We start from the raw sequence: 19,757 nt of genomic DNA, 5'->3' as shown, positions 1-19,757 counted from the left end.
TCAATCAAGAGGACATGAGTTGAGAGTTAAATAGCAAATGTTTAAGGGAAACATGAGGGGGAACATCTGCACTCAGAGAGTGGTAGCTGTGTGGAACGAGCTTCCAGCAGAAGAAGTTGAGGCAAGTTCGATGTTGTCATTTAAAGTTAAATTAGATAGCTATATGGACAAAACATGAATGGACGGTTATGGGTTGAGTGCAGGTCGGTGGGATTGGGTGACAGTATGCGCTCGGCACGGACGAGGAAGGCCGAGATGGCCTGTATCCGTGCTGTAATTATTATATGGTCATATGGTTATTTTGACAGATGTAGATAGGTTTTTGATTAGCCACGGCAGCAGAGTGTATGGAGTGAAAGCATGGAAGTGGGGATGACTGGAAGAATTGGATCAGCCCATGATTGAATGGCAGAGCAGACTCGTTGAGCTGAATGGTCTACGTCTGCTCTTATAATTTATGGTCTCATGGTCTTATAAACCCAGCGCAGAAGTCCCTTGTTCTAAAAATAGCTCAGATAATTCAGAATCTATTTTAAGAATATTTACTAGATTTGAGTAACAGCGGTAAATAGAGATAAACATAGAAACATAGAAAACAGGTGCAGGAGTAGGCCATTCGGCCCTTCGAGCCTGCACCGCCATTTATTATGATCATGGCTGATCATCCAACTCAGAACCCCGTCCCAGCCTTCCCTCCATACGCCCTGACCCCCGTAGCCACAAGGGCCATATCTAACTCCCTCTTAAATATAGCCAATGAACTGGCCTCAACTGTTTCCTGTGGCACAGAATTCCACAGATTCACCACTCTCTGTGTGAAGAAGTTTTTCCTAATCTCGGTCCTAAGAGGCTTCCCCTCTATCATCAAACTGTGGCCCCTCGTTCTGGACTTCCCCAACATCGGGAACAATCTCTCTGCATCTAGCCTGTCCAATCCCTTTAGGATTTTATACGTTTCAATCAGATCCCCCCCTCAATCTTCTAAATTCCAACGAGTACAAGCCCAGTTCATCCAGTCTTTCTTCATATGAAAGTCCTGCCATCCCAGGAATCAATCTGGTGAACCTTCTTTGTACTCCCTCTATGACAAGGAGGTCTTTCCTCAGATTAGGGGACCAAAACTGCACACAATACTCCAGGAGTGGTCTCACCAAGGCCTTGAACAACTGCAGTAGTACCTCCCTGCTCCTGTACTCGAATCCTCTTGCTATAAATGCCAGCATGCCATTCGCCTTTTTCACCGCCTGCTGTACCTGCATGCCCACTTTCAATGACTGGTGTATAATGACACCCAGGTCTCGTTGCACCTCCCCTTTTCCTAATCGGCCACCATTCAGATAATAATCTGTTTTCCTATTTTTGCCACCAAAGTGGATAACTTCACATTTATCCACATTAAATTGCATCTGCCATGAATTTGCCCACTCGCCCAACCTATCCAAGTCACCCTGCATCCTCTTAGCATCCTCCTCACAGCTAACACTGCCACCCAGCTTCGTGTCACCGCCTGCCATTCTCAAAAGGTCCCGTTTATTCGCACTCTTTGTTTCCTGTCTGCTAACCAATTCTCCACCCAGACCAATACCGTACCCCCAATACCGTGTACTTTAAGTGTGCACACTAATCTCCTGTGTGGGACCTTGTCAAGAGCCTTTTGAAAATCCAAATATACCACATCCACTGGTTCTCCCCTATCCACTATGAAGACACACCCGCTCAAACTGAATCAGAGGAACACAGCGACTGGACTGGTACGACTCACTTATCACTCGAAGGAATCTGACAGATACAGCATGAAATCCACGCTCTCACACTGTAGCAGAGACTGACAGCTACAGAATGAAACCCGCACTCTCACACTGTAGCAGAGATTGACAGATACAGAATGAAACCCACACTCTCACACTGTAACAGAGACTGACAAGTACAGAATGAAACCCGCACACTGACACTATAGCTGAGTCTGATAGATACAGAATGAAACCCACACTCTCACACTGTAACAGAGACGCACAGATACAGAATGAAACCCACACTCTCACACTGTACCAGAGACTGACAGATACAGAATGAACCCCACACTCTGACACTGTAACAGAGACTGACAGATACAGAATGAAACCCACGCTCTCACACTGTAGCAGACACTGACAGATACAGAATGAAACCCACACTCTCACACTGTAGCAGAGACTAACAGATACAGAATGAGGCCCACACTCTCACACTGTAGCAGAGTCTGACAGATACAGAATGAAACCCACACTCTCACACTGTAGCAGAGATTGACAGATACAGAATGAAACCCATACTCTGACACTGTAACAGAGACTGACAGATACAGAATGAAACCCACACTCTGACACTGTAACAGAGACTGACACATACAGAATGAAACCCACACTCTCACACTGTAACAGAGACTGACAGGTACAGAATGAAACCCGCACACTGACACTATAGCCGAGACTGATAGATACAGAATGAAACCCACACTCTCACACTGTAACAGAGACGCACAGATACAGAATGAAACCCACACTCTCACATTGTAACAGAGACTGACAGATACAGAATTAAACCCACACTCTGACACTGTAACAGAGACTGACAGGTACAGAATGAAACCCACACTCTCACACTGTAACACAGACTGGCAGATGCAGAACGAAACCCAGACTTTCAGGCTGCTCCAGGGACTGATATTTACAGAAGGAACCCCACACTCTCACAGCCCACTGAGACCGTTGTTACAGAATGAACCAGCTCTCTGCACACTATACCCGCGACAAACAGGTACAGACTGAACTGCACACTCTCATATTATCCGACTGAATTTCTCCCGTTTGTAGATTGTCTCTGCACTGTTGTTGCTCTATCACTAATCCATAATTTATGTGAATTTCCTATCAACCCTCTCTTCAGTTTCGTCTTCAAACCTACTGCATCCTGAATCCGCAAACACGAGGAATTCTGCAGATGCTGGAAATTCAAGCAACACACTTCAAAGTTGCTGGTGAACGCAACAGGCCAGGCAGCATCTCTAGGAAGAGGTACAGTCGACGTTTCGAGCAGTTAGTTCTGACGAAGGGTCTCGGCCGGAAACGTCAACTGTTCCTCTTCCTAGAGATGCCGCCTGGTCTGCTGCGTTCACCGGCAACTTTGATGTCTTTTGCTTGCATTCTGAATCCTCTCCTTTCCAGTAGACTGAGCTATTACTCGATGCCTTTGGGAGAAATATAGAACATAGAACACAGAATAGTACAGCACATTATGAGAGAAATGAGAGAAAAGACTCCCAGTTTTTTGTTTCTGATTCCGCTCTTGTTTCTGCAACATGGTCCTGCGACTGTTTCAATGTCACTTCTGTTTTGTTTTGTTTTGTTTTGTTTTTTTTTTTCCTGCCAGTTAATCGATATGCAGACTACAACCTAAAATATTGTTTATTTCCTCAGTGACAGAAGGGAAAGGCATGAACAGGGACAGTGGCGAGATATCGAGAGAGGTGGGGGGGGGGAGAGAGAGAGAGAGAGAGACATGAGGGGGAGTGAGTGAGAGTGAGAGGAGCAGAGGGAGAGAGAGAGTGTGAGAGAGGGAGAAGGGGAGAAGGAGGGGAAGATAGAGGGAGTGGAGGGAGACAGCGAATGATAGAGACAAATGGAAGAACTACGTGCGTGTCAGAGATGGAGAAAGTGCTTGTGATTGTTCATGTGTGCTTGTTTGTGTGTGTGTGTGTGTGTGTGTGTGTGTGTGTGTGTGTGTGTGTGTGTGTATGTCTGTCTGTCTCTCTGTCTGTCTATCCGTCTGGGTGACAATGGATTCTAATTTGAGTTTATTGGATGTGTGACCTTATCTGGCGGTCTTGCATTTATTTCTACCAGGACACTGCGGAGGTAACCCCAAGTACAGAGGTATTTTATGTTAAGCAGGGGATGAAGACATCTGATTAAGGAGTTGAATCTATAAATGAAAGCAAATGTCATGACAATGTTTAAACCAGAGTGAAACGTGTTGATGGCAGTGCTCGTAACCCACAGGGTAGTGAAAGGCGGCCTTATCAGCCCATCGTATTCCTATAGACAATTGAACGCCACAGTGTTTCAGCACCTAACTGTTCCTCTGGTACATTCAACAACAGCTTTGTCCGTCACTTTACCGTTTCAAATTCCACAGAACGAGTAGGAAATATCATGCATCTATATTACAGGATATGCAAGAGGTACTTCTACACACACAGTCACATATATAGACACATATACACACATAAAGACATGCACACACAAACACACACACACACACACACACACACACACACACACACACACACACACACACGCACTCATACATATACTGATACTACAGATGTGGAGAAGATAGATTAGGAGGGAATCGTCACAACTTGGACTTAAAAGTATCAAAAATCCCTGTGGACACTACTAGTCACTGGCAGCCAATCGGAAAGTTATAGCTTTGTTCCCCCACTTTTCCGATTGTCAATCAGCCAATACTCTACCTATGCTAGGATCGTTCATGTAATACACTGGGCAGATTCATGTGCGGAATCTTGACCTGGCCTTCTGAAAATCGAAGTGCACAACATCCACTGATTCTCATTTGTCCACCCTGCTTGTTATTTCCTCAAATAATTCCAACGGGTTTGTCCGATTCCCCGAAGGAAACCATGCTGACTTTGGCCTACTTGGTCATGTGTCTTCGAGTATCCCGAAACCGCATCTTTAACAATGCACTCCAACATCTTCCCAAACACTGAAGGCAGGCTCACTGACCTATAACTTCCCTCCCTTTCTAAAGTGTGAAGTGTCATTCGGTATTCTCAGTCGTCTGCAGCCATGCCAGAATATATTAAGGCTTGAAAGGTGATTACTAAAGCACCCACAATCTCGTTAGCCGCCACTTTTAGAACTCTTCCCGTCATTTCAAGTTGGCCGATCGACCTTCAGACTGATTAGTTCCTCAAGCAGCTATTCCTTGGTCAAAGAAAATGCACTCACTTCTGCCCCATGACACCCTCGGACTCTCAGCATACTGTTCGTGTTTTCCACAGTAAAGACTGCGGAAATACTGTTCAGTTCGTCCGCAATTTCCCTGAACTCCGTTACTGTCTCTTCAGGGTTATTTTCCAGCAATGCAATGTTTGCCCTCCCATGTCTTTTACTATTTATATATCTGCAAAAAATGTATGATTGATGATGTTATTGGCATGATGCTCTTCATGTTTAATCTCTCCATCTCTCTCCTCTTATGGCCATCTCCAACGGAATCCCAGCGCCAAGCGTAACTTCACTTCACACCTCACCCCGCCACCTTCTGCTTTCCGCGGGGATCGCTCCCCACCTGACTTCTTGTCCATTTGACCCTCCCCCCCATTGATCGCCCTCCTGGCGCGTACTCTCGCAAGCGGAGCAAGTGCTACACCTTCCCCTACACCTCCTCCCTCACTACCATTCAGGGCTCTAAACTGTCCTTACAGGTGAGTTTGGATGTACGGAAACGTCGTACATTGAAACTGTGCATACATGCTCTTGTGAGAAGTATAATTGTAAATTCGACTTTAGCTTTGACCCTTACATTTTAATATTGATACTGGCCAAGAGATTAAGGCATTGGACTAACGACCTGAAGGTCGTGAGTTCGAGCCCCAGCCGAGGTAACGTGTTGTGTCCTTGAGCAAGGCACTTAATCACACATTGCTCTGCGACGACACTGGTGCCAAGCTGTATGGGTCCTAATGCCCTTCTCTTGGATAACATTGGTGTCTTGGAGAGGGGAGACCTGCAGCATGGGAAACTGCTGGTCTTCCATACAACCTTGGCCAGGCCTGCGCCCTGGGGAGTGAAGACTTTCCAGGCGCAGATCCATGGTCTCGCAAGACTAACGGATGCCTTAGATAGATAATCAGACCAACCATTATCAACTTACGGAGGTGGCTGGGAACGGACCCAAGTGCAAGACACAGACACTGAACTACTAGGGACAGGACTAGTACACAGGGTGAGGGCAAGGACATGGACGCGAAAACCGGGAACCCGGAACAGGACTGGACAAGAGAGCTAGGAGCCCGGGCTTGGACTCCGAGACAGAGACTGGACAAGGACCCAGTACCTGGGTCTTGCCTCTGGCTCGGACCCCAGAACTAGGCAAGGACGAGATTCGACAGGCAGGCAGGACGAGGCTGGAGTCTTCAGGCTTAAAGCTAGAGGTGAGGCCTGGCAGGAGGCAGGAGGCTGGAGTCTTCAGGCTTGAGGCTAGGCAGGATCCTCCTGGGCAGGGCGTGGTTCGCCTGGGCAGGTTGCGGATCACCACCCGAAGGAGGCATGGGACAGGAAGGGACAGAACCAACCACAGGTAACGTCGAGACGGCCTGGCTTACTCGACGGAGGCAAGGGACAGGAAGGGACAGAACCAACGGCAGATAACGGCAAGACGGCCTGACTTACCCGGGCGGAGGCAAGGGACAGGAAGGGAACTAGGTACAGGGTGGCTCCAGGGCAAGACTGCAGGCGAGACGAGGCGATAGTTACCAGCAAGACAAGGCAAGGCTTCAGGCAATGCAAGGCGAGACGAGAACTTCAGGTGAGGCGAGAGTTACCGGCAAGACAAGGCAGGGCTTCAGGCGAGGAAACAAAAAGCCGAGCAAGGGATACAAGGTGTAAGGACAAGAACAATCCAGCAACCACGCCCTGGTCTCTGGAGGTATTTATGCAGCCAGCCACAATGAGCATCTGCTGCCTCAATTAGAGGTAAACACGAACAGAAGCAGGGTAAACAGGAAAACCTGGAGCAAGGGTCGGTGGACCGGACTGTGAACCGAAATACGGAGTTCACGGACCGGACCGTGACAAACGCTCCTTAAATTATCCCAGTGAAGCTGCGTCAGCCACTTTTTCTGGCCTCATTCCTGATTCTCAGCACCTTCTAAATCTTTGCCCTCTCTACTTAAAACTGTGCCAGTCATTTTCGACACTCCTAATCAGCAGCGAAGATTGTCAGCAACAGCGTTATATATGGCTCTTCTGTTTTTAAACATTCCCGTAACTTTTATCCCCATTCCTCTACGTTCAAAGGAATAAATACCCAGCTTGGCCAAATTTACCCAATAATTCTGATTCTCTGGACAAGTAACATCCTCTTCAAACCTTTCTACACTACTTCCAGTATAATAATTTTAATCCAACAACAGAGTGACCAAAACTCTGATCATCCAGGTACTGAAGAAGATTGTGAGAAAAAGAGAGGTTCGATTATGAAAGGCCATTCTACGGGTGGATGTGGTCATGCATGGGTGCACACCACACAGTGTGTTCAACATTATTGTATGGGGTTTGATTTTGTGGATGTATGCCCCGCTCGCTCTATATCTGCCCAACAGGGACATTGTGCTGGTGTGGGGGGATTTATCCTGTGCACTGCCATTTTCCACAGGGAAATGTTGCCATTATATTCCTGGGAACTCAGCTGATATCTCCAGCTCTCGTGGAGCCTTCTTCACACATGGAGATGGTTCCTATAAATTCAGCTCAATATTTATTTTCAAAGGGACGCTGTCTAATTGCATAAGGAGAGATGGGAACAGTTAATGTGACCGTCACTTGAAAGGGGCGTGGTTAATGTAGCTGGTACAGATTACAAAGGCAGGCTGGGTCTGCCTGGTTTGAATGGGCTGTTACTGCGTGAGTACATTTATTAAAATTGATAATAAATTCCTACCCCACGACGCAGTCAATTGCCGCAGTTGATCCACCTATGATCTTGCTTCGAGCACTTTGAATTTCTTGCTGCCTGTTATAGTTTCCATAGGTCATTTTCCAATCGGAATCAGATATATCGTCACTGACCTGTCAGTCGTAAAACTATTTGTTTTGCGGCAGCAGTATTTACCTATGCGGTGTTTGTTACACGAAGTTGTCAGACAGAGAAAGATGGAGTCACCAAGCGGAACACAGAGACAGAGATAACATCTGGTGAAAATTCACAAAACCATTGAGCACTATGGAGACATGAGAGACTCCAGATACGTAAATCAAAAATATCAAATTGCTGCAGAAACTCAGAAGGTCAGGCAACTAATCCGTGCGGGGGGAATGGACTATGAATAGTTTGTGTCCAGACACTTCCCAAAGACTTTGAACAACCGATACAAATGAGACTGAGGTGAAAGAGGGACGATGGACTGGGAGAGGTGTGATTTCCCTCTGGATATCGCTGCTGCCCAGCCCTGTTTACTTTATCATCCTGGAGGTAAATCCTCCAACCCTTCCCTTCAAGTCCTTGTGTTCTGAGTTACCAGCCGAGATCCCTCTTTCTCTTTAGACAGGAACATAAACAAATAAATGCAACTGTAGGCTGTTCAGCCCATCAAACCAGCCCTGCGAGTCGATACAATCTATGAATCTTTCTCCTCTCACAATTTTTCTCCTCTATGATGTCCACATTGTTTTAAATCCCTAGTCTTTGAAAATGTATCCTCTATTTCATTATGTACAGCCAGTGATCTAATCTCAGCAAACCTCTAAGGTAGAGAATTCCAGCCATTCGCTCTTTCTGTAGGAAGAAATTACGAACTACCTCAGTTGTAAATCAGACCCGTTATGTCCATTTTTGAAAGCTGTACTGCAAATGGAAACATATCCCTTTGGTGGGAGTAAGTGGAGATTACACGAAATTCGCGTGATGACAGGTGTTTAACCTCGATGTCCCAGTTTCCTCCAACATCCCAAATATATGTGTGATTTTGACTTACTTTATGTGTCGCTTTAAATGTAGGTGAGCGGCAGCATGCAGACAAGAATAAGTGGTCATGTAAGGGGAATATAAAGGACTGGGACATATTTAGATTTATAATAGTCCTTGATGGCTATCATGAAGTTTACAGGTTGAGGAGCCCATTTCCATGCTATTAATCTCACTGCCTCCCTCTCAACATCCACCCTGCTGCGTCCTCTCAGCTTCTGTCTGGTTCAAATAGATCACCCCTCATTCTATCATCTTCAGCCATTCGTGATAGGACAACACCTTTGATCCAGGAACCTGCTGAGGTAATATCTTCTAGACTGTCAACGTGAACGTATTCTCTCTTAAATAAGGAATTCAGAACCGTACATAGTGGTCGAGGTGTAGCTGTGCTAATACTCTGTACAGTTGTATTCCCAATCCCCAGCCCTGTTGTAATAAATACCACTGTGGCATTTGCTGCCTTGACTGATTGATGCACAATCAAACTAACTATTCTATATCTCAGACGCAAGAACATCCCTTTGAACATCACTTACGTGCAATCTTCTCTACTTGATTCTTCTTCCCTCACATGTGCCACCATTAACCTCCACATGCCGACTTTTCACTTACTGTTTCTATCTATCAGAACATAAGTCCAAATTTGTGCGTTAAAACCGGCCCCCTCACCTTCTTTCGAGTTATCAGAAAACTTGGAAACACACTCTAAGTCAAATGGAAATACAGACGACGCCGGTGTCGGGTACTGGCCGAATCGAAGCGACGAAATCCGATCTCGAGGGCGATCGAAGTAACAGAGAGCGAGGAATGTCACAAAGTTTTGACAATTTGAGAAAAAGGCTGGATAGAAATGGCCCGTTGTTACAGGCAAGGGACTGCTCGGCTCCGCTTATTGCTCCGCGGGGTTTTGCTCGTCTCTGTGTTAGCCTGAGGCTGTGAACTGCAACTGGTGGATTGTTTGTCCGGCTGCAGTGATGCCTGGCTTTGTGACCTGAAAACTGTTTTCGTGGTTTTATTTTTCTACGATATATTTCTCTCTCTCTGCACACTGGGTGTTTGACAGTCCTCTGTTGTTTTAATGAGTTTTATTAGGTTTATTTTCTTCGTGGCTGACCGTATGCAGCCGAATCCCAGGGCTGTATAAAGTCTCCACACTTTGATGATAAATGAAGGGACAGACACAGAGAGAGCGAAAAAGAGAAACTAATCGCCATGGCATATCGTGTCGACATTCACGCCAATCTACTTCTCCCAAGATATTGTGGAGGCATTTATAGTGATCCTTCGAGAAGCACAACATTCTCGAATAGTTTTGAAAATTGGAAACGTCATTCACTCGTTAAGAAGGGAGGGAAGCAAAAGAGAGAATATCAGCCTGTTAGCGCGACCTCAGTGTTTGAGACGATGTTGCAGGCTATTATTAACGATGAAGTTTCACGGCACTTTGAGGCACATAATAAAATAGGCCGAAGTCACCACGGTTTCCTCAAGGGGTAATCTAGCCTGACAAATCGCTTCAAATTCTTTGAGGAAATAACAGGCAGAATATGCAAAGGAGAGTCACTGAATGTTGTTTACTTGGATTTTCAGGAGGTCATCGACAAAGTGCAGCACACGAGTCTGTTAAAAAATGATAAAGGCTCCTCATAATACTGCAAAGATACCGCCGTAGATAAATGGATCATTCTTTGGGTGGAAACAGTTAGAATAAAAGGGACTTTTTCTGGTCGTGTTCAAATGGTTAAGGCGTTCGTCTAGTTGCCTCAACGTCGCTAGTTCGAGCCTCAGCTGTGGCAGCGTGTTTGTGCCCTTGAGCAAGGCACTTAATCACACATTGCTCTAATCTGTGCGAGGAGTGGCGCCCCACACACACTTCCAATCTGCGCCTTGTAAGGCATGAAAATGCCCGACACAGGCCTCACATGGTCTGAGTCGGCGTTCCCTCCCCTCCCTCCCTCCCCTTCCTTTTCTGGTCGGGATGCCGGTGACTAGTCGGTATTAGAGCCGCATCTTTTCAATTTATATGCCAGAAATTGGTGACTTTGCCGCCAAAATTGCGGACAATCCAACGAAGGTTGAAGGGTAGGTGGTCTTGAGGAAGCAAAAAATTTGCGGAAGACCTTGGTCAGATGAAGAGATAGGCAATGAAGTGTCAGATGGACTATACGGTAGAAAGGGAGGCAAATGGAATGTCAAGATTTATTTCTAGAGAACTAGAAAATAAAAACAAATATGTAATGCGGAGCCTTTATAAGACTTTCATGTGACTGCAGCTGGAATATGGCGAACGGTTCGGGTCCCTTATCTAAAACGGATGTGCCGGCGAAGGAGATAGTCCAGAGGACCGTCACGGTAATGATGCCCGGAATAAAAGAGTTACATGTGAGAAATATTTTAGGACCTTGGGCTTTGGTCGATGGAATTTCGAAGAATGAGTCGGGGATCTCAGTGAAATCTATCGAATATTGACAAGTCGAGTTAGAATGGACCTGGAGAGGATTTTGATGTCGTGCTAGAGTCGAGGACCAGCGGGCACAACCTCAGATAAGGACGTCCCTTAAGAAAAGGGACGAGAATCAATTTCTGTAGCCAGAAAGTTATGGATTTGTGGAATTTATTGCCACGCATAGCCGTGAAAAGCAAGTAACTGGGTATATTTAAAGCGGCAGTTGAGGAGGTGGACAGGTAGTAAGGGTGTCAAATGTGACAAGGAGAAGGCAGGGGAATTGAGTTGAGAGGAATGATATGCATGACCATAAGAGCATAAGAAATAGGAGCAGAATTCGGCCATCTGGCCCATCGAGTCTGCTCCGCCATTCAATCATGGCTGATCTTTTTTTTTTCTCTCCTCATGAACTCCAGCTCCCAGCACTCTCCTCATAACCTTTGGTGCCATGTCTAGTCAAAAACCTACCAATCTCTACCTTAAATACGCCCAGCGACCTGTCCTCCACAACTGGATGTGGCAATAAATTCCACACATTCACCACCATTTGGCCAAATAAATCTCTACGCATCTTTGTTTTGAAAGGGCGCCCCTCTATCCTGACGCTGTGCCCCCTTGTCCTAGACTCCCCTACCATGGGAATCACCCTTTCCACATCTACTCTGTCTAGTCCTTTCAACACTCGAATAGTTTCAATTAGATCCCCCTCTCATCCTTCTGAATTCCAGCGAGTACAGTCCCGGAGTCATCAATCATCCTTGTGAACGTCCTCTAGACTCTCTCCAGTGCTAGCCCATATTTTCTAAGATGAGACACCCAAAACTGTTCACAATACTCAAGGTGAGGCGTCAGCAGTGATGCAATGGCGGAGATCGGTGAGCCGAATAGCCTAATTTTGCTCCGATATTTTGCGGTATTGAGGCCAAATTTGGTGATAAATGAATGATGAATATCGCTTTTCATGACTCACCTAACAAACCGCCTGGCGTCCCTGTGACAAAATTTGGAAGCTTGGATGTTTTAAAGTGACAGTTTCAAAAGTGGTCCTCCCGATTAACACTTCGCGGCGAGGATGGGATTCGAACCCACGCGTGCAGAGCACAATGGATTAGCAGTCCATCGCCTTAACTTCTCGGCCACCTCGTCTGCTCTTCTCTCTCTTGTGCTCCGAAGTTCTGATTTTCTTCACAGCATTTAAAACTTCTGCTTTAGGCCCACCCATGTGTGTTCAGATTCTAGGCCGAATTACTTTGCTCGCCGTGCTTACCAGAATTCATGGAGTTGGATAAGGACAGTTTAGAGAGATATGTGCCAACCACAGGAAACATGGAAATAGGTATTTCATGCACTTTGGACCCCATGGACGTGCTGTGGCATACCTATCGAATCCGTGCTCTGTAACTCGGAGAAACTGTGAATGTTTGGAGTTGTAAAATGAGATAAATTTATGTCGAATTAAATAAAATTTGATTAGCTTTGTTAGCTCGGTCAGGAAGCCACTTAACAGGTGGAAACTCCTTGCAGCATTCAGCATGTTCCCTTTCTCACAAAATACGGCCGTGTGGCCTAATGGATAAGGCGTCTGACTTCGGTGCTTGACATGGTGGAAGTTATCAGAAGATTGCAGGTTCGAGTCCTGCCACGGTCGTTTTGAAAACCTGGCGGATTCGGTTCCATTCTGTCTCTCACTCCCTGCAGCCAACTGATTTTCTCAATTCCGCGTGAGGATTAACCGGAGTACTACACCCTCGGTGAAAACGTAATGCCTCATCTTCACAACATATAATATTATGTGGTATTTCTGCAGACACTTTCATAAACAATTGGTTGGAGCTTCTCAGACGCTCAGGCGGTGCTGCTGGGAAGGTGAAGTTTATTTCCCATTGATCTCCGTCTCCGAGCACACCTTATCGGCGAGGGTTCACCACCCAGCAGTGACGGTACATTGTCCTGTCTCCAACCCTCCTCCTCTTCTTGGACTCAGCGCACTGGTCCTCTGCCTGTTCTGGGATATCTTCATCACTAATTGCCAACTAGACATCAACCGCCTCAGCATCAGGTCACCCTCTGAATACGCTGCCCTCCCGAATCTCAACCCCCATCCCCAAATTTACCTTCAATCATGCAGACAAAGTGCTGCTGTTGTAGAGTGGCGGACTGACCTCTACCTTGCTGAGACAAGGCGGGAACTCTCAGACACGTCTTCATCCGTACACCTTGAATAATCCCGACTGCGGACAATCACAGAACTGTCTCCGGGGTGCGGACGATCACAGAACTGTCTCCGACATTATTACAGACGTCATCAACTCTGGAGAACCTGCATTCACTGTAGAAAACTCATGGTTCCATTGCCCTGAACTGCTCGCTCTACCTCCTACTCGATTCACAAATCTGATTGTCCAGGTAGGCTCATTGTCTCGGCCTACTCCTGCCCCACTGATCCTGCGTTCTCATAGCTCCAGTCCGTCCTATGCCCCATACTCAGTCCCTTCCCACCTGCATTCGCGAACCTTCCCGAGCTCTTGATCGACTCACCAAATTCCAGTTCCCTGACTATGACCGTCTCATATTCTCTGTGAACGTCCAGTCCCCGTATTAAAAGGCCTTAAAAATCTCCACATTTCTCAAGGAAAGAACCAACCAGTTCCCCTCTATCATCACCATCCTCCGTCTGGCAGAGCTGGTCCTCACCTCAACAGTTTCTGCTTCGGTTCCTCCTACTAACTCCAAATTCAATGTGTAGCCATGGACACTCGCATGAGTCCAGACATGTCTCCCATTTCGTTGGCTAAGTAAAACAGTCCATGTACCTGTGATGGTCCGGTCCGTGAAATCCGCATTCCCGTTCACAGTCCGGTTCATCGATCCTTATTCCGGGTTTTCCTGTGTTCCCTTGTTCCATTGAGTGCCTTAATTGAGGCGCCTGATTCTAGTTTTGGGCTGGCACATAAATACCTCTGGAAACCAAGGATTGGCTGCCGGATTGTTCCCTTACCCTCCCAGTTTGAAACCCTCACAGTACCTCGACGGTTTCCTCGGCAGTCACCTCGGCAAGTATCCTCGACAGTTATCCCGGCACTGCGTCCTAGAAGGGACCTGCCTGTGTGTCCCAGAAGGGTTCCCGCCCTGCGTCCTGGAAGGGTCCGTACATTGTGTCCTAGAAGTGTCCCGGCCCTGCACCTTAAAAGTGTCCCGGCCTTGCGCCCTGGAAAGGTCCCTGCCCTGCGTCCTAGAAGGGTCCCGGCCCTGCGCTCCAAGGAGGGTCCCGGCCCCGTACGTAAGAGTCTAATCAAGCCGAGTCCAAGAACAGAGCCAAATCTACTCCAAGAGCCACGTCCTGCGCTGGATTTCCTCGTCCTGCGCTGCAGCTCCTCGCCCAGCCCAGGAGTCGCCGCCATTCCAGGAAAGCCTACCATTCCATCCCCAGACCATATTTCGGGCATTCTGTACGTCTGCTTTTCTTTCTCCTACCTCCATCCAGGCGGAGGGATGCTCACAAAGCGCGTTGGCCACTTGCGTAGGTTACGGCGTCGAATTGACGCAGAAGTATAAATCAGCCTTTAGGAAGAAGCCACCAGATGTATCGGCAACAGTGATGTGGTTGCAGGATCGTAGGGCCGACCACTGAATTGCTTCCAGGCGATAGACAGAAATAAAAATGACCCAGGGCTCATAAGAGAATCTGAATGTCACAATCTTTATAACGACACGGAGAACGAGTGTTTACCTCAGATTCATTCAGAGTCCAGAGTGTTCCTTAACCAGAAGCACTGGATGAACAAGGGATCTGCAAAATGCTGAGCGGTGGATTTGTGGCAATACTTATCACATTTACTCATTATTATTATTTATCTATAGGATTTGTTTTATATTGACCCGCATCTGGGCCGTACCCTCCAAATATCCGGACCTGCCTCTCGTTTTTTTTGCACTACCTTACTTTCCATTTTTCTATTTTCTATTTATGATTTATAATTTTGTTTTTAATATTTACTATTGATTTGTAATCCAAGGAGCGGGAAGTGCACAATCAAACATCGCTGTGATGATTGTACGTTCTAGTATCAATTGTTTGGCGACAATAAAGTATGAAGTATAAAGTATTTTGCTCATTTGATAGTTGTCTATTGTTGTGTGCAGCGCTTTATCAGCTTCCCTGGTGGTCTAGTGGTTAGGATTCGGCGCTCTCACCGCCGCGGCCCGGGTTCGATTCCCGGTCAGGGAATCAAAATATTGCCTGCTGTAATTTAATGTGCTAATTTTAAATTATGGTGTGGATTAGCCTGCTTCCACTATAACCCCATTCCTGTCTATGCTTAACCTGCATTGGCCTGAGTCAGCATCATAAAACCACAAAATATAGGAGCAGAATTAGGCCCTCGGGCACATCGGGTTTGCTTCGACATTTCCTCTGAGCCCCATTCTCCTGCTTTTGTATCATTTCATGCCCTGATCAATCAACAATCTATCGATCTCTGACAATTATACAAAAAGACTTGCACTCCACAGGGGCTCGTGGCAACGAATTCAACAGATTTACCGCTCTATGGCTAAAGAACTCACTCCTCATCTCTGTTCTAAAAGGACGGTCCCCTATCGCGAGGCTGCGTCCTTTGGTCTTATTTTCTCCCACCATAGGAAACATCCTCTCAACATCCGCCCTATCAAGGCCTTTCACCATTCGATAGGTTTCAATGAGGTCACCGCGCAACCTACTGAATTCCAGTGAATGCGGGCCCGGTGCCAGCAAACGCTCTTCATATCACTAGCCAATCCATCCTAGCATCATTTCTCTGAATCTCCTTGGAACCCTCTCCAGGTTCAGCAATACTTCCTCAGGTAAAGGAACTAAAACTGCTTACAATACTCCAAGCGAGGCCTCACCAGTGCTTTGTAAAGTCTCTGAATCACATCCTTGCTTTGTATTCTAGTCCTCTTGAAATGAAAGCGAACATCGCATGTGCCTTTATCACCACAGATTGAACCTACAAATTAGCCTTTGGGACATTATGGTGCAAATTGTGTACGTCGCAATTGGAGGCCTGTACAAGAACTCCCAAGGCTCTTAGCGCCTCAGTTTTATTGCTTGCATTTTCTCTCCTTTTAGAAATTGTGCTCCTTCATTTTTGATAGCAAAGTGTTCGACCATGTATCTCCCTGCACTGCATCCCATCTGCCACTTCTTTGTCCATTCTCCCAGCCTAAGTTCGTCTGTACCCTCTCTACCTCCGAGAAGGACATCCTGCTCGTTTCGCTCTGAAGAATCTGTACATGGTGAGTGGAGTGATTCGACTATTCCAGGTTCCAGGTCCCTGCAGTGGAACTGTTGGAATGTTTCATTAATTTCATCTGCTTTACCGGTGAGATCAAAAACCGTTTCATGACAATATGCTGTGCCCGTTTAGCGCTCATGTAAGCTTCTTCATCTAATCTATTTGCTATCTGTCTACCTGTGCACCAGCAAGACACGTTTAATTGGAAAGAGGACAGTCAACGCACCAGTGTCTACTCTGATTCTGACTGTTGGTGGTTGATCGAAGTCTTCGTGTTTACACATTCGTCCCGGCGGTGAATGCATCACAGGATGACATTGTTCCGCATTGCCTGTAAGAAGTGAAAAGTGAGTCAGAGACAACATGATTGTTCAGCAATGCGTCTGTATCTCCATCGCCTGATCACAGCGGTAGTCGGCTTAGTAACCAAGCATTCTTCTTTGCCATTGCCTTCCATATCATGTCTGTCCAGTGATATCTGACATAACCCACTGATACGAGTCGTGAAGGAATTATGAATTGATACAGGCTCTTCGACTCAAAGATCCATTCCGACCACCTTCCCACCAGAGTAAGTCCCAGTTTCCTGCGTGCGGATCATATTCCTCTAGGGCCCGCCCTTCCGTGAAACTGTTCTACCTGCCTGATCTACTTCTGGCAGCTCATACCACATATTCACTGAACTCTTCATGGAAACGTTGCTGCTCACGTTCCTTTCAAATATTCCAATGTCAAATAATTTGGTCTCCTTTGCACAGAAAAAAAGGCTGTTAACATTCATTTTATCTCTGTTTTAAATCTCAGTCTCCTCGTCTTGGAATGAACAAATGGCAGGCTTGGACAAATTCTTTATATAACCCAGTTCCTGTGCTGAAAACGACATTGTATAACTTACTTGCACTGTTTCTATTTTATTGGCCTATTTTCTATAATGAAGCGTCCGAAACTCTACATGGCACTCTATCCACAAACTCAACAACGACCTATCATAATGTCTTACTTTTCGTTCCTTCCTGTTGCCCTGAATGAGGAAGGCCGGAATGAGAAAAGGCTTTTCACTATACTTCCGAATTCAGCGAACAGTGAGCTTGTGCCTCTGGGTCCCTCTTGTCAACCGTACTCCGGAATGCCCTGCTATTTACAGCACAAGTGCTTTGCAAGTTTTATTTCTAAAATGTACGACATTATACATATCTACGTTGGATTACATTTACAACACATCCGCCACTTCTTTAACTGAACCAGGTACGCTTGTAATCAAGAGTAATCTCCCTCATTATCAACAGCACCGTCTAATTTTGTGTCATGCAGAAACGTCCTGATCAAGACGCGATTTTGCATCAAAATTACCGACATAAATAACAATTAACGAACAACAGTGACCATATCGAGCTGACCACCACACATCCTCAATTGCACCCTTCAGTTCCTTCCCAACTCTTTCCCCATTCTTAGCTCCCCACTCTAGTCATCTACTCTCTACGTTCAGTTCAGCGGCAGTGTGTGAATCGGAATTGTGTACTATCTCCTATCGTCCAGAGATGTTACCTGACCCGCTGTCCACTATTTCTGCAGCGATTCGTTATTTGTTCTGTATGACATTTGTTAGACAAGGAGAACATGACTTTGACAAAAAAAATATCGCAGATGCAGTCTCAATAAAGCCCGAAATAACTGTGTGAGGTCTTACAGACAATAACTTACAATAAATACAATGTATAATTTGATCTTCATCACGACTCACTGCACCTCAATCCCTCGCCTATTAAACACACTCAGTGATGCTGTCTCTCTGTAGAAGAAGGTGACCATATATTTCCCATATTGGACTCCAGTCGTAATCACTCAGTTTGACTACATCACCTTGACTCATCTGGACGGGTTCATCACTGCTCAAATCTCAGTGACTATTGCCTGGTCCAGTCGACTTTATTGCCGTGTGCCCAGGGACGGTAAGGTACAGGTACAATAAAAAACTTGCAGCATCATTGCAGGCTCGAAGAGACAGAGAGCCCGCAAAACATAAATCATACAGCTCTGCATTATTAACAAAAGTTAGATATAAATCTTGTGTCATTTTTAGACTTGGAAATCATCCCTCGGGCAAACTGATGATATAGATTGCGAACAACTGATCTCCAAGCATCGGTCCCTATTATATCCACTGAGTTAGCATACTGACCCAAGAAATGCCTGTTTATTCCTTTTCTTTAAACACATAGACAACAGTAAGAAGAGCAAGACTCTAATCCTCTTCAGCCAGCCCTGGCATTCAAAAAGATCAGGCTGGACCAAACTTGCTCTCAGTCCTACTCCCCATACCACACTTGCCGGTCAAAAGTTCTCCACCAAATCTTCTTCCGTCTCCCTAGGTGAGAGGAGATAATCTTCTGTCGTCTGCCTTTATTTCTATGCCCTGATAACGCCCCCAGCTTCCGATAAAAGCATATGGATATAAATCTTTTAAAAAACGGGACATTGTTCTGAGATTTTGCTCAGGATTGAGAGGACTTTGGGGACGCAGAGCCAGTCAGGGTCCATGGGAGAGAACAAACACCGGGTGAAACCCTTTTCCGCCATTGGTCAACATATTAGATTGACATCTGCACACACCAATGGGAGCTAGGTATGTTGCATGACTTTGACGAGGGTTGGTTTGTGGGTTGTTGGCTGATGGCGGGAGTGTGCACAGTCGCTACACCACACCAGTCACAACCGGCGAGGGCGATATTGACGGAAGATCAGCGAACCAGCTTATGTACGACAATGTACTGTCGCTTGCTGGTCAAGAGTGTATTGGGGAGTCTGCAGAGCGAGTGACATGAAACTGCGAAAGCTTTTCCCTTTCATGGACTCGTCTGCCCTGTTCAGCGACTGGGTCATAATCTCAATCCCCCTCCCACTCTCGGCTGAACAATATTTCTTATTGAAATAAGCAAATATTTTATTGGTTCAAACTTCGATTCTTTTCCAGCTCAAATTCATATGGTGGTCGTATCTTAACGGAGGATTGAACTGAAGTTCTGGGAACAGATTTATTGGAAAATCGCTACTCCTTCATGCCTTGTTACCTGTTCGCCCCTACGTTGCCGCACCAGTTCACGTCTCCTACCCTACACCCCAGCTGTGTTGTAAAGGAATATCTATAAACTTCCCACCCCAAACAGGCAGTCCTTTCTCTGAACACAGACATTGATTATTGATTGCTGAACGCTTGCTTCAGCCTTGAGAGGATTGAGAGGAAAATGTGAGAGTTAGGAGGAAAGAAGAATGTAGAGAGA

The 19,757-nt window shown here is 46.1% G+C and overlaps 2 non-coding genes across 2 annotated transcripts; both read left to right on the top strand.

The window, feature by feature from the left end:
- The first annotated feature begins 12,755 nt into the window (after positions 1–12,755).
- On the top strand, positions 12,756–12,848 carry trnar-ucg (transfer RNA arginine (anticodon UCG)). The gene is made up of 2 exons: positions 12,756–12,792; positions 12,813–12,848. It is a non-coding gene; the product is annotated as a tRNA-Arg (tRNA).
- A 2,508-nt stretch (positions 12,849–15,356) lies between these two features.
- Positions 15,357–15,428, top strand: trnae-cuc (transfer RNA glutamic acid (anticodon CUC)). Its single transcript has one exon. It is a non-coding gene; the product is annotated as a tRNA-Glu (tRNA).
- The last annotated feature ends 4,329 nt before the right edge of the window (positions 15,429–19,757 follow it).

The sequence above is a fragment of the Mobula birostris genome, chromosome 13 (genome assembly GCF_030028105.1).
Source record: "Mobula birostris isolate sMobBir1 chromosome 13, sMobBir1.hap1, whole genome shotgun sequence".
Taxonomy (NCBI): Eukaryota; Metazoa; Chordata; class Chondrichthyes; order Myliobatiformes; family Myliobatidae; genus Mobula; species Mobula birostris.
This window is presented reverse-complemented; position numbering and strand designations above follow the sequence as displayed.